We start from the raw sequence: 13,135 nt of genomic DNA, 5'->3' as shown, positions 1-13,135 counted from the left end.
GAAAGACATGTCAATTTTCAGTACGACATGGTTTGATTTGTCAAATTTGATGCTCCTTAATGCATTTTAAATGAAAATTACAGGTTTATTCATTATAATTGCCAATTTTTAACGTTACGTGCAGCTGACTAGCAAACTATAAGTGTGTGATTGCTTGCTTCCAAAATAAGGATATGTAATCATTTTGTATAAGGTAGTACCAATTAGTCGTTATATTGCAGAACTTAAAGAGTTTTGAGAGATTCAACTCGTTGCTACTCCATAAGAATGGTCATGTTGACAAATTTGATCCAGTGTTGAACAGAGCCAGAAACATTTCAAAAACTTCAGCATGGAAGAGGCTAGGGGTAAATGCCCCAAGGCCAGCCGAGCCTATCATAGGTGCCGTCCCGAGGAGGAAGTACCTTAATTTGGGGCGCGCGCGGACGCTGCGGTACCCCGAGCTCGAGACGCCGCCGTACCGGTAGCTCGACCCGCGACGAGGCATGGCGGCGGCGGAAGCGGAGCGGCGGCGGTGGAAGGTAAAGCTCCTGCTGACAAACATATTAGGCACAAATGGGCAACCTTCAGTAACCCATGTTCCATTTTTTTTGTCAGGATAACCCCATGTACCACCTTCCCAATAGAAAAAGTACTATTCAACCTTCCCCTGTTGGGCCCAATATTTCACTTTTGGGTTGCCAAGGAACATCTACATGGTAATTGTTATCGGTCTACTTGATCCGGCTGTCGAAGCCCAATAACTACAAATGGGCCTTTACGCTCATGCAATTTTGGCCCTTTTCTAATGAAACACAGATCCTATGATTGGCAAATAAAAATACACGGAGATTCTACATAAAAGTTGTTTTTATTTATTTTGAATTATAGGGTTCCAATTTTTGAAACTGCTCATGCCCAATATGAAAATCCTTGATCGCTCCATACCCACATGGATAACGGTATTTTTAAAAATTCATAAAGTGGATTTGAAATTTAAAACATATCCTAATAATTCCTTGATTTAATCTATCAACTTGCAAGATCTTGGAGCCAAAGAGCTTGTATTAGTCTGTGAAAATAATACTGATAAACCTATCGTTAACAAGAAATGAAGGTTTATCGTTCAGAGAGGATGCCATGTGGGACCCATGAGACAGTAGCGTCCTCAACGTTTCAAAGAAAAAGGCAAGTAGCCCGAAAATAGGGGTAAAAAATAAATCCTACAAAGGAAACATTTATAGTTCATAGAGGCTGACATGTGGGACCGATCTGCATTGCATCCTCATCATTTCGAAGTCGGCAGGGATCAGAAGAAAAAGGCAAATAGCCAGAAATTAGGGGTCAAAAATAAATCCAAAAAGGAAATTTTTATTCTTAATAGAGGATGACATGTGGGACCGACCTGCCAGCAGCGTCCTCATCGTTTCAAAGGCCGCAGGGGATCAAAAGAAAAAGGCAAATAGCCAGAAATTGGGGGTAAAATATAAATCCTACAAAGGAAAGGTTTATTGTTCATAGAGGTGACATGTGGGACCCATGAGCCAGCGGCAACCTCAATTTCAAAGGCGGCATATGATCGAAAAGAAAAAGGCAAGTTAGCAAAAATCAGTGGGTAAAAAAAATCTAAGAAATGAAACTTTATTGTACAGTCCCATGAGCCAGCACCTTACTCAACATTTCAGTGGCGGCATGAGATAGAAAGAAAAAGGAAAGTGACCAAATATCAGGAGCAAAAAATAATCCAAGAAAAGAAACTTTTATTGTACATAGAGGATGACATATGGGTCCCACTTATACAAGCTCTTTCGCTCCATGATCTTGCAAGTTGATTGTACATAGATGATGACATGCGGGCCCCTTGTGTCAGCAGCTTACTCAACGTTTCCAAGACGGCAGGGGATCAAAAGAAAAAGGAAGTAGCCAGAAATTAGCGGTCAAAATAACTCCAAGGAAGGAAACTTTTATTGTTCATAGAGTATGACATGCGGGACCCATGCGCTAGCAGCTTCCTCAACGTTTCAAAGGGGGCATGAGATCGAAAGAAAAAGACAAGTGACCAAATATCAGGAGCCAAAAATAATCCAAGAAAAGAAACTTTATTGTACATAAAAGATGACATGCGGGTCCCATTTTGCAGCAGCGGTGTCAACGTTTCAAATGCGGCTTGAGATCAAAAGAAAAAGAGTAGCCAGAAATTAGGGGTAAAAAAAAACTCCCAGAAAAGAAAGTTGATTGTACATAGAGGATGGCATGCGGGTCCCATGACCCAGCACCTTACTCAATGTTTCAGAGGCGGCATGAGATCGAAAGAAAAAGGAAAGAGACCAAATACCAAGAGCAAAAAATAATCCAAGAAAAATAAACTTTTATTGTACATAGAGGATGACATATGGGCCCCAAGATCTTGCAAGTTGATTGTACATAGAGGATGACATGCGGGCCCCTTGTGTCAGCAACTTAATCAACGTTTCCAAGGCGGCAGGGGATCAAAAGAAAAAGGAAACAGCCAAAAATAAGAGGGTGAAAAAAAAATCCAAGAAAAGAAACTTTTATAGTATCGAGGATGACATGTGGGTCCCATGAGCCAGCAGCTTCCTCAACGTTTCAGAGGCTGCATGAGATCGAAATAAAAAGGCAAGTGACAAAAATAAGGGGGTAAAAAAATCCAAGAAAAGAGACTTGATTGTACATAGAGGATGACATGCGGGTCCCACCAGTCAGCAGCTTACTAACGTTTCCAAGGCGGCAGGGGATGAAAAGAAAAAGGAAATAGCCAAAGATCAGAGGGTGAAAAAAATCCAAGAAAAGAAACTTTTGTAGTACATAGAGGATGACATGCGGGTCCCATGGGCCAGCAGGTTCCTCAACGTTTTCAAGGGCGGTATGAGATCGAAAGAAAAAGTCAAGTGACCAAAAATCAGAGGGTGAAAAATAATCCAAGAAAAGAAACTTTTATTGTACATAGAGGATGACATGCTGTCCCAATGTTTCAAATGCGGCTTGAGATCAAAAGAAAAAGAAAGTAGCCAGAAATTAGGGGGTAAAAAAAAACTCCAAGAAAAGAAAATTGATTGTACATAGAGGATGACATGCGGGTCCCATGAGTCAGCAGATTCCTCAACGTTTCAAACGTGGCATGAGATCGAAAGAAAAAGGCAAGTGACCAAATATCAGGAGCCAACAATAATCCAAGAAAAGAAACTTTATTGTACATAGAGGATGACATGCGGGTCCCATTTTGCAGCAGCGGTCTCAACGTTTCCAAGGCGGCACAGGACCAAAAGAAAAATGAAGTTCCCGCAAATCGTGGGGTGAAAAAATCCAAGAAAAGAAAGATTTCAATTGGGCTGCATCTGGACATCTGGGCCTTCGAACTATCCTTCCGGGGCCTTTTGACTCGTACAATTTCAGCCCACTCCGAACATGAAAGTTCGGATTTTTCTCAAAAAAAAAACAGAAAGTCCTATGCTTCGCCAAAACAAAAAACAAGGAGATTCAAGATATAAGTTGTAAAAATAAAGATTTAATTTATCCGTTTGCAATAGCTCGTAGTGAAATACACTGCTTTATTGTCCGCAAAATAATCAAGATATCACATGTTTCTTGTACGGGAGGCTGACATCGGGGACCCATGAGCCGGCCAGCGTCGTCAACGTTTCAAAGGCGGCAGGGGATCGAAAATAAAAAAACCAAATATCGTTGGTAAAAAAATCCAAGAAAAGAAAACATTTATCGTTCGAGAGGATGACATGCGGGACCGATGAGGCAGCGACATCCTCAACGTTTCCAAGGCGGCAGGGGATCAAAGAAAAAAAGGAAATAGCCGTAAATCAATTAGGGGTTCAAAATAAATCCATCAAAGGAAAGTTTTATTGTTCATAGAGGATGACATGTGGGACCGACCTGCCAACACGTCCTCATCGTTTCAAAGGGGGCAGGAGATCAAAAGAAAAAGGCAAATAGCCGAGAAATTAGGGGTAAAAAATAACTCCAAGAAAGGAAACTTTTATTGTTCGTAGAGGATGACATGCGGGACCCATGAGCCAGCAGCTTACTTAACGTTTCAAAGGCGGCATGAGATCGAAAGAAAAAGGCAAGTGACAAAATATCAGGAGCCCAAGATAATCCAAGAAAAGAAACTTTATTTACATAGAGGATGACATGCGGGTCCCATTTTGCAGCAGCGGTCCCAACGTTTCAAATGCGGCTTGAGATCAAAAGAAAAAGAAAGTAGCCAGAAATTAGGGGGTCAAAAAAATCCAAGAAAATAAAGTTGATGGATATAGAGGATGACATGCGGGTCCCATGAGCTAGCAGCTTACTCAACGTTTCCAAGGCGGCAGGGGATCAAAAGAAAAAGGAAATAGCCAAAAATAAGAGGGTGAAAAAAAACAAAGAAAATGAACTTTTATAGTACATAGAGGATGACATGCGGGTCCCATGAGCCAGCAGGTTCCTCAACGTTTCAAACGTGGCATGAGATCGAAAGAAAAAGGCAAGTGACCAAATATCAGGAGCCAAAAATAATTCAAGAAAAGAAACTTGATTGTACATAGAGGATGACATGCGGGTCCCAATTAGCAGCAGCGGTATCACCGTTTGAGAGGCTGCACGGGATCGAAAGAAAAAGGCAAGTGACCAAATATCAGGAGCCAAAAATAATCCAAGAAAAGAAATTTTATTGTACGTAGAGGATGACATGCGGGTCCCATTTTGCAGCAGCGGTCTCAACGTTTCCAAGGCGGCACAGAACCAAAAGAAAAATGAAGTAGCCAGAAATCAGGGGGTGAAAAAAATCCAAGAAGAAAGATTTCAATTGGGCTGCATCTGGACATCTGGGCCTTCGAACTATCCTGCTTGGCCTTTTGACTCGTACAATTTCAGCCCACTCCAAAACAGGAAAGTTCCGAATTTTCTAAAAAAACAGGAAAGTCCTATGCTTCGCAAAGACAAAAAAACAAGGCGATTCAACATACAAGTTTGTTTATGTAAAAATAAAGATTTAATTATCCGTTTGAAATAGCTCAGAGCGCAATACATTGTTTATTATCTGCAAAATAATCAAGATATCATATGTTTCTTGTACGGGGAGGCTGACATCGGGGACCCATGAGCCAACAGCGTCGTCAACATTTTAAAGGCGGCAGGGGATGGAAAGAAAAAATAAACCATAAATCTGTTGGTAAAAAATCCAAGAAAAGAAACATTTTCGTTCTGAGAGGATGACATGCGGACCCATGAGGCAGCAGCATCCTCAGCGTTTATTGTTCATAGAGGTTGACATGTGGGACCCGTGAGCTAGCGGCGTCCTCAACGTTTTAAAGGCTGCAGGTGATTGAAAGAAAAAATAAGCCAAAAATCGTTTGGTCAACAAAATCCAAGAAAATAAACATTTACCGTTCTGAGAGGATGACATGCGGGACCCATGAGGCAGCAGCATCCTCAACGATTCCAAGGCGGCAGGGGAAATATCCAGAAATTAATTAGGGGTTCAAACTACCTCCATCAAAGGAAACGTTTATTGTTCATAGAGGATGACATGTGGGACCGACCTGCCAACAGCGTCCTCATCGTTTCGAGAGGGCGGAGATCAAAAGAAAAAGGCAAATAGCCAGAAATTAGGGGTAAAAAATAACTCCAAGAAAGGAAACTTTTATTGTTCGTAGAGGATGACATGCGGGACCCATGAGCCAGCAGCTTACTCAACGTTTCAAAGGCGGCATGAGATCGAAAGAAAAAGGCAAGTGACAAAATATCAGGAGCCAAAGATAATCCAAGAAAAGAAACTTTATTGTACGTATAGGATGACATGCGGGTTCCATTTAGCAGCAGCGGTCTCAACGTTTCAAATGCGGCTTGAGATCAAAAGAAAAAGAAAGTTGATTGTACATAGAGGATGACATGCGGGTCCCATGAGTCAGCAGCTTACCCAATGTTTCCAAGGCGGCAGGGGATCAAAAGAAAAAGGAAATAGCCAAAAATCAGAGGGTGAAAAAAAATAAAGAAAATAAACTTGTATAGCACATAGAGGATGACATGTGGGTCCCATGAGCCAGCAGGTTCCTCAACGTTTCAAACGTGGCATGAGATCGAAAGAAAAAGGCAAGTGACCAAATATGAGGAGCCAAAAATAATTCAAGAAAAGAAAGTTTTATAGTACATAGAGGATGACATGCGGGTCCCATTTAGCAGCAGCGGTATCACCGTTTGAGAGGCGGCAGGGGTTCAAAAGAAAAAAGAAATTGCCAAAAATCAGAGGGTGAAAAAAACCAAGAAAATGAACTTTTATAGTACATAGAGGATGACATGCGGGTCCCATGAGCCTGCAGGTTCCTCAACGTTTCAAACGTGGCATGAGATCGAAAGAAAAAGGCAAGTGCCCAAATATGAGGTGCCAAAAAAAACTCCAAGAAAAGAAAGTTGATTGCTCATAGAGGATGACATGCGGGTCCCATTTAGCTGATGCGGTCTCACTGTTTGAGAGGCGGCAGGGGATCGAAAGAAAAAGGCAAGTGACCAAATATCAGGAGCCAAAAATAATTCAAGAAAAGAAAGTTTTATAGTCCATAGAGGATGACATGCGGGTCCCATTTAGCAGCAGCGGTATCACCGTTTGAGAGGCGGCAGGGGATCGAAAGAAAAAGGCAAGTGACCAAATATGAGGTGCCAAAAAAAAATCCAAGAAAAGAAAGTTTTATAGTACATAGAGGATGACATGCGGGTCCCATTTAGCAGCATCGATATCACCATTTGAGAGGTGGCAGGGGATCGAAAGAAAAAGGCAAGTGACCAAATATGAGGTGCCAAAAAAAATCCAAGAAAAGAAAGTTTTATAGTACATAGAGGATGACATGCGGGTCCCATTTAGCAGCAGCGGTATCACCGTTTTAGAGGGGGTTTGTGTTGGAAATAATTGGGCACTTACGAAATATGAGGTGCCAAAAAAACTCCAAGAAAAGAAAGTTGATTGCACATAGAGGATGACATGCGGGTCCCATTTAGCAGCAGCGGTCTCAACGTTTCCAAGGCGGCAAGGGATCAAAAGAAAAAGGAAGTAGCCAGAAATCAGGGGGTCAAAAAAAATCCAAGAATAGAAAGAATTTTGGTTCATAGAGGATGACATGCGGGACCCATGATCCTGCATCGTAAACGGCTCGATCGGAGAACGTTGAACGAGATGGCGCGATCGAGAAAAAAAACAATGCCAGAGAGGCTGCCATCTGGGCCCTACATCCCTCGGTGGTGCGGATTTGCGTTGACTCAGCCGGCGAACCCGAGATTTCGAGATGCACCACGTCCCGGGCCACCATACGCGACGTTTTGGCCGCTTTCGTCGGGCTAGGTGGCCTCAAAAACGAGGAAAAAAAGTTTTGACATGCACCACGGAGGGACCCAAAATCGTCGGCCATGGTACACCAGCAACCACGGCGCGACTTCAACTTCATCGGCCATGGCAACTTTTCTTGTAGTGTAAACTTGTTTCACCACCACAAGCTTCACATGCTGGTACTTCTGCTAGATCTGAAAGTTCCTCTTATAATTTTGATGATGCTTCTACTGTACTTGATAATGATGGTTCATTAGGATCTTTTCTAGATGCTACAATTGCTAGGTCTAGACAAATTGAAAATACTAAAACTCCTAATGAAAATGATGTTACACCTGTTAATTCACCTGAGTCTGTTGAATACTCTAGTGATGATCTTGATGAAAATTATGTGGAACTTGATGATGATTTTATTGATAAATGCAATGCTACTACTGATGCAAGAAAAATTAAAAAGTTGCTTGCACAACATACTGTTAGATATAAACTGTCTCCTGATCCTAAATTTGTCACATCTCCTATAAACATTAAGGATAAGGATTATGATTTTTCTCTTAATTTATCTCATATATCTATTGTTGAGAAAACACCTTTCTGTGGTACTGAAAAAGAAAGTGCTGTAGAACACATGATTGAGCTGTCTACTCTGAGTAGCTTGTTTTCTGATGATGTTAAGAAGCGTACTTATTTCGTTGCTAAAAAATTTCCTTTCTCATTAAAGGATGATGCTAAAACTTGGTATAATAGTTTGCCACCTGATTCTATTAATAGTCCAAAAGAATTGCTTGATGTTTTCTTCCGGAAATACTTTCCTGCTAGTGCTCAACATATTGCTTTGCAGAGAATTTACAATTTTGATCAGCAAGATGGAGAGAGATTGCCTGAGGCTTGGGCGAGATTTTGCTCTCTTATTAGAGCTCGGCCTGAACATGATTTGGAAAAGCATGATTTACTTGATATATTTTATAGTGGACTAACCATTGAGTCTAGGTCATACCTGGATAGTTGTGCTGGTTGTGTTTTCAGGAAAAGAACTCCAGACGACGCTGAAGAATTATTGGCTAGAATAGGCCGGAATCATGATGATTGGTCTACACCTGAACCAACCCCGACACCAATATTGAAGAAGAGGGGTATGATTAAATTAAATGATGAAGATATGAGGGAAGCCAAGAAGTGTCTTAAGGAGAAAGGTATTAAATCCGAAGATGTGAAGAATTTACCTCCCATAGAAGATTTATGTAAGATAACTCCCCCTTCATCCATGATTGAGGTACACTCTCTTCAACGCTTCACTAGGGAAGATATTCCGTATTCAAAACCTCCTGCTCAATGCTTAGATGAGTTTGATAATTATATTGTTAAGCAAGAAAATTTTAATATGAGAGTAGAGAATCATTTAATGGAAAATTCTCGAGCTATTAGTGAATTGCATGGTATTGTGGAGAGAACCTCCAATGATGTTAAGATGCTTGTTAAACATTTTCATATGGTTCAAACTCAAATTGATCAACTCACTAAAGTGCAAAATGACTTGTTAAAAAATAATTCTAAAGAAAAACATGCTTATGAAGTAACAACTAGAGGCGGTGTTTCTACTCAGGATCCTCTATATCCTGAAGGGCATCCCAAAAGAGTTGAACAAGATTCTCAACGAACTGAAACTAGTGCTCCATCTAAGAGAAAGAAAAAGAAACATAAAACTGTTGTAGAATCCTCTGAGCCTGTTAATGATCCTAATAGTATTTCTATTTCTGATGCTGAAACTGAAAGTGGTAATGAACATGATAAAGATAATGATAAGAATGATGCTTCTGATAAAGAAGAGGTTGAAGAAGAACCTGAAAAGCATGCTAAAAATAAAAAGTATACCAAAGAAGATTTTATTGCTAAGAAACATGATAATGAAAGAGAACCTTGGGTTCAAAAGCAAATGCCTTTTCCATCATTAGGATCTTTTCTAGATGCTACAATTGCTAGGTCTAGACAAATTGAAAATACTGAAACTCCTAATGAAAATGATGTTACACCTGTTAATTCACCTGAGTCTGTTGAATACTCTAGTGATGATCTTGATGAAGATTATGTGGAACTTGATGATGATTTTATTGATAAATGCAATGCTACTACTGATGCAAGAAAAATTAAAAAGTTGCTTGCACAACATACTGTTAGATATAAACTGTATCCTGATCCTAAATTTGCCACATCTCCTATAAACATTAAGGATAAGGATTATGATTTTTCTCTTAATTTATCTCATATATCTATTGTTGAGAAAAGACCTTTCTGTGGTACTGAAAAAGAAAGTGTTGTAGAACACATGATTGAGCTGTCTACTCTGAGTAGCTTGTTTTCTGATGATGTTAAGAAGCGTACTTATTTCGTTGCTAAAATTTTTCCTTTCTCATTAAAGGATGATGCTAAAACTTGGTATAATAGTTTGCCACCTGATTCTATTAATAGTCCGAAAGAATTGCTTGATGTTTTCTTCCGGAAATACTTTCCTGCTAGTGCTCAACATATTGCTTTGCAGAGAATTTACAATTTTGATCAGCAAGATGGAGAGAGATTTCCTGAGGCTTGGGCGAGATTTTGCTCTCTTATTAGAGCTCGGCCTGAACATGATTTGGAAAAGCATGATTTACTTGATATATTTTATAGTGGACTAACCATTGAGTCTAGGGCATACCTGGATAGTTGTGCTGGTTGTGTTTTCAGGAAAAAAACTCCAGACGACGCTGAAGAATTATTGGCTAGAATAGGCCGGAATCATGATGATTGGTCTACACCTGAACCAACCCCGACACCAATATTGAAGAAGAGGGGTATGATTAAATTAAATGATGAAGATATGAGGGAAGCCAAGAAGTGTCTTAAGGAGAAAGGTATTAAATCCGAAGATGTGAAGAATTTACCTCCCATAGAAGATTTATGTAAGATAACTCCCCCTTCATCATGATTGAGGTACACTCTCTTCAACACTTCACTAGGGAAGATATTCCGTATTCAAAACCTCCTGCTCAATGCTTAGATGAGTTTGATAATTATATTGTTAAGCAAGAAAATTTTAATATGAGAGTAGAGAATCATTTAATGGAAAATTCTCGAGCTATTAGTGAATTGCATGGTATTGTGGAGAGAACCTCCAATGATGTTAAGATGCTTGTTAAACATTTTCATATGGTTCAAACTCAAATTGATCAACTCACTAAAGTGCAAAATGACTTGTTAAAAAATAATTCTAAAGAAAAACATGCTTATGAAGTAACAACTAGAGGCGGTGTTTCTACTCAGGATCCTCTATATCCTGAAGGGCATCCCAAAAGAGTTGAACAAGATTCTCAACGAACTGAAACTAGTGCTCCATCTAAGAGAAAGAAAAAGAAACATAAAACTGTTATAGAATCCTCTGAGCCTGTTAATGATCCTAATAGTATTTCTATTTCTGATGCTGAAACTGAAAGTGGTAATGAACATGATAAAGATAACGATAAGAATGATGCTTCTGATAAAGAAGAGGATGAAGAAGAACCTGAAAAGCATGCTAAAAATAAAAAGTATACCAAAGAAAATTTTATTGCTAAGAAACATGATAATGAAAGAGAACCTTGGGTTCAAAAGCAAATGCCTTTTCCTGCTAAGAAACTAAAATCAAAGGAAGAAGAACACTATAATAAATTTTGTGATTGGATGAAACCTTTATTCCTGCAAATCCCTTTGACTGATGCTATTAAATTGCCTCCTTATTCAAAGTATATGAAAGATATTGTATCTAACAAAAGGAAAATTCCTAATGAGGATATTTCCACTATGCTTGCTAATTACTCTTTTAATGGCAAGGTTCCAAAGAAGCTTGGCGAACCAGGTATACCGACTATTCCTTGTTCTATTAAGAATAATTATGTTAGAACTGCTCTATGTGATTTGGGAGCGGGTGTTAGTGTTATGCCTTTTTCTCTTTATAAGAGACTTTATTTAGATAAGTTGATACCGACTGATATATCTTTGCAAATGGCTGATAAATCTACTGCTATACCTGTTGGTATATGTGAGGATGTTCCTGTTCAAGTTACTCAGAACTGCTTAATATTAACTGATTTTGTTGTGTTGGAAATGCCTGAAGATGATAATATGTCTATTATTCTTGGGAGACCTTTTCTTAACACCGCAGGGGCTGTTATTGATTGCAATAAAGGAAAAGTTACTTTCAATGTTGATGACAAGGAGCATACCGTTTATTTTCCCAAGAGGATTGAGAAAGCATGTGGAGTTAATACAATTTTTAATGTGAGAACTATCAAAGTGGGAACTATTGATTGTCCTATATATGAGCCTAAAGAAGAATATCAAACTCTTGTGATTGGATCCATATCAATACAATACAAGGTAACATGATTGATTTGAGGTTTAATTCTTCTTATGCTATGTAAAATTTATTTGGTGGCAAGACTTGATCAACCTTGTTAACAAATTCATTTTATATCCATAGAAGAGCTAAACAACATTTCTTTCTTCCTCCACTTGTTCTACTTGCTGTAGCACTTTTGCTTTGCAAAGTTCTTTAGTTGATTAGAGATTTCAAAAATCTTTTTCTGCCCAGTAATAATAAATTTGACACCCAGAAATGTGCATTTTTCAAAGTTTTCAAAAATTCACAAAAATTATACCATTGGTCTTATTTTTCGAAGAGCCACCTGGGAGCACCTGGGGATGACCAGTGGGGCACCCCAGGGTGGCACCCCACATGCCGGCGCGGCCTGGAAGGGGGGCGCGCCACCCTGTTGTGTGGGCCCCTCCTTGCCCCACTTCTTCATCTCTTTCACTCATTGCACTCTCTCTCCCGAAACAACTCGTACTCATTTTCTCTCACTCGCGTTTCTGCTCAAGAGCTCAATATTTCTCGATCTCTTTGCTCAGCCCAGATTTCTGTCTGAAATTTGGCACATTTGCTCTCCGGTATGTGACTCCTCCGATTATCCAAGTAGAATTTTGTTTAGTTGAGTATATCTTGAATATTTTGCTGCTGTAGGTAACATGTTTAGTGAGCTTGCATGCTTGTTCTAAGTGGTAAAGATTAGTTTTAATGCATGATTAGTACTCTAGCAAGTTCCTATAGTAGTTTCCCTCAAATATATGTCACCAAATCAAATTTTATAATGTTTGTTGAAAAATTTCAGAAAAGGAAGATGGATAACCATAACTTTGGAGAAGTGTTTGAAAGAGAGACGACAAGCACGGGGAGACCCTCAAGGTCATCCACTCGGATTAGGCGGTCTTACAATGAAGATGTCATCGCGCCAAGCTTCGAGCCCGAAGAGGACAACGGAGTCCCTAACGCTTCATCTTTCCCATGTTATAACTTTTTGAGTAATGCAGGGTTGCTGGATGATTTCTTGACCCTCGTCGGTAAGGCGGGCTTAACCACCTACATGGATGATGAGAGGGGGCAATACCACATGCTCACTAAAATCTTTGTGGAGAGCTTCAAGTTCAACAACAAGCACTATCACCCGACAGTTGCATTCAAGATCTATGGTGATCCTATTACTATGAAGTTGGAGGATTTTTGTACTGCATTGGATATTGCCCCTGTAGGTACAGCGAAGAGGATTGAGGACAATCCCAGGGTTTTGCTTGAGCTCTATCGAGAGATCACCAATGATGACTGCCGCACCATTCAGCGTAGCAAGATAAGAAACATCCAATTCCCCGCCATTAAGTATTTTGCTTATTACCTTGCTACTAGCATTCTTGGTAGGGAGAACACTAGCAATATTTCTAGCTATCATCTTGCTTTCTTAATTGCTGCACTCACTGGAGAGA

Source organism: Lolium perenne, chromosome 2 (assembly GCF_019359855.2).
Source record: "Lolium perenne isolate Kyuss_39 chromosome 2, Kyuss_2.0, whole genome shotgun sequence".
Lineage (NCBI taxonomy): Eukaryota > Viridiplantae > Streptophyta > Magnoliopsida > Poales > Poaceae > Lolium > Lolium perenne.
Note: the sequence above shows the minus strand (reverse complement) of the source record.